Genomic DNA, 2,907 nt, shown 5'->3' on the forward strand with positions numbered 1-2,907 from the left:
CATTACCTAACGTCACCTGCAGATGTTGTGGTCAGTGTGTTTGATGGACCTGAAACTCTTAACCTTTTAAATATTTGTTTTGTTCAAATTAAAATGAAGATCCAAAGATCTAACGTTAAAAATCAAAGTAAGCACTTGGACAATCGGTCTACTCTCTGCAGAAAGGGCAGGTGACGTTTAACAAATTGGCACATGACAGTGTCCAAAGTGACACATCGCAATGGACTAGTTGGTTGGTCTGAAAGGGTCTCCATCTTGGTGCCACGTCTGCAGCTTAGTTGTGTTTGAATAGAAAATAAAAAACAAGCCTCAGAGATGTTGTGCAGTGACCAGCAGTCAGTTCAACCCTTCTTCACACGCTCAGCGCTGGGTATCATTTAAAAATGTACCATACCAGCACCCTTAAAGTGATACCGATGCCATCAGAGTACTTCATTTGACGCCTTTTCTGTCATTTTGGTGGCGTCTCTGCACGCTGAGCTGCCAACTCTGCCAAAATGCAGAAATGTACTCCACCACCACAGACTGTGTAGCTGGACAGTCTCATGTTGTATTAATTCAAAAAACGTTTGCGATGATCGGCTGCGAGCGAAGTCTGTGAGAAGTTTCAGCCGATACCGAGCCCACCTGCTACTGACTAAACATTATTCTAGTCGGCTAGCAGGAGTTAGTGAAAGCCTTTTTCGACTTGTAGTTGGATGTATATAATATTAATTTAATTATTTAAATATATATGTTTGGGACACGAAGTGAGCCAGCAAGAACAGCAACAACAGCAAGAAGGGTAATGACTCTAAACATGTTAGTTAATTTACTTCAACACAGAAACTGCTTGAAATTATAATTGCATTACTTGCTGAAATCAGAGAATTTGGACCTTTTTATCTCATAAAAATTACTCAGAGTGATAAATTGATGTCAGGATCCTGTCAAATGGAAATGAAAAGGTCCAAACTGACTGGTGCACACATGCTGCACGCTTAAGTAAAAACTCGCTAAGTTATGAACTCACTCCTCAACCAGCTTCGCATCTCTTGTTTCCACCTGAACCCGCCATGTCCTGTACATCACCTCGGTAACGTTACTGTTCTCCTAGTCATCAAAACGACCTCCATCTGTCTCTGATGCTGCTAACTGAGCTAACTAGCTAATGGCAGCTCCAGCTCAGTTGGCAGCAGTGCACCAGTGACGACAGACATATACATTTATCACAAAATAATGAACTCATGATCTCAAGATAATGGCTTAAAAAAAATGCAAGCACAGCTGTTTATGACTTCCATATCTTTGACATCTTTTCACTCAGTTGTAATTATTCCACTGCAATCACAAAAGAGTGCGCTGCATTTGCTCCAGCTGAAGCTACCTATCGAGGAAAACACTTGATCATGATGTAAATAATGTTGCCAGTAATGTGTTTTTGTTGCTGCAGCTGCAGGCTGTGAGGCTTCGGAGTCAATGTTGAAAATGTTTAAAGTCACGTACTGTCAGTTTGCTTGAGGAGCCTTAAAGTCTCTGAGTTTCTTGTGGGATTTTGCACATTAAAAATCTCTTTGCCTTCTTAAGCCAGATATTGAAAATAAATAATTGTCAAAGGAAGAAGTCCAGCTGGACAGATTTAGCTAGAGCTTTGCTCAGTTTTTGATGTACTTAATAGTGTTGAATTGATCCTCTGCAGGATGTCTAATCAGTAATAATCTGACATTAACAGAAAATAATTCCCTGCCTTTTGTCACCAGTATTGGACGTTTGGGGTTGGAAATTTCCAGAATTAGAGGTAATATATCATGTAGTTAGCAGTTTACTGTGATTGTTTGTTTTTTTTTAAATATATTTCTTTTTTTAGGCTTTAAGCTTTTTGTAAGATTTATGAGTGTATCACAGCTTTGCTCTGCTGATGAAGCTGCAGCGGTCCGTACTGTAAAATAATACGATCTCAGGCATCTTTCACTGAAAAGAACATCATGGATTCATACTTGAACAAGAAGACTGAATGATGATTAAGGGAAACGGTCAGTTTTTATTTGTTTAATCTGTTTGTTTTTATCTCATTGTGTTTTTGTTTTTTTTTAATTTAACACCAGTATGTAACCACAGCAAAACCAGAGCTGTGTTGTCCGTTCTTTAAACTTTCCTCCGTGCTCAGAAAAAGGCTCATTCAATATTTTTCCCAAGTTAGAAACCTTAAAAAACATTGCATATTATTGTTACATTACTAAACAATATTACACTTAGCTTTAGCTGCTAATGAAATCCTTATATAGCTAGTAAATGCTTTGTTTTTCATTACTTTGTATAAACTTCTAGTGTAGCGCTCTGCATCACCTGTTACCGGGCAACATTCACGTCTGAGGAAACACGATTATAAACTTATGACACCAGGTGTTATTGTTATGATCGTATGTCATTATTTAAAACAAAACTACAGCACTTGTGTTAGATGAATTAAAACACTCTTTTTCATGAGCTTCAGGTCTGAGAAGCATTTCATGAGCTCGTTTTTTAGAGCTTTTCTGGATGTAATACAGAAACTGATCCATATGGGGCGCTTACTTGTTGTGGTAACGCTGTCTGCTGCTGCTTTTTGCCATTTTTTAAAGATTTAATTTTTTTTATTTATTTATTGTATTATCGGCAGCTGATTCTACATCTTGACATGTTTGTATTACACCACACCACTGCCAGTTATCCAAGCTACATAATGAACATGTAACTGTTTTAATGTTGTTACACTGAAGTTCTGCAGAAACCTTCACTGTCCAGGTCGTATCGGTCAAATACCAGGTTTGTGTTTATTCACCGCACAGTTTGACTCGTCAATCACAGTTTTAATGATAGTTAATTATGGCTGAGTTCCTTCCAGGTGCTCCGGTGCTTTTATGCAATCTGACGTGAAGCTGTTAATCA

This window comes from Lutjanus erythropterus, chromosome 15 (genome assembly GCF_056507025.1).
Source record: "Lutjanus erythropterus isolate fLutEry1 chromosome 15, fLutEry1.hap2, whole genome shotgun sequence".
NCBI classification, from domain to species: Eukaryota; Metazoa; Chordata; class Actinopteri; order Lutjaniformes; family Lutjanidae; genus Lutjanus; species Lutjanus erythropterus.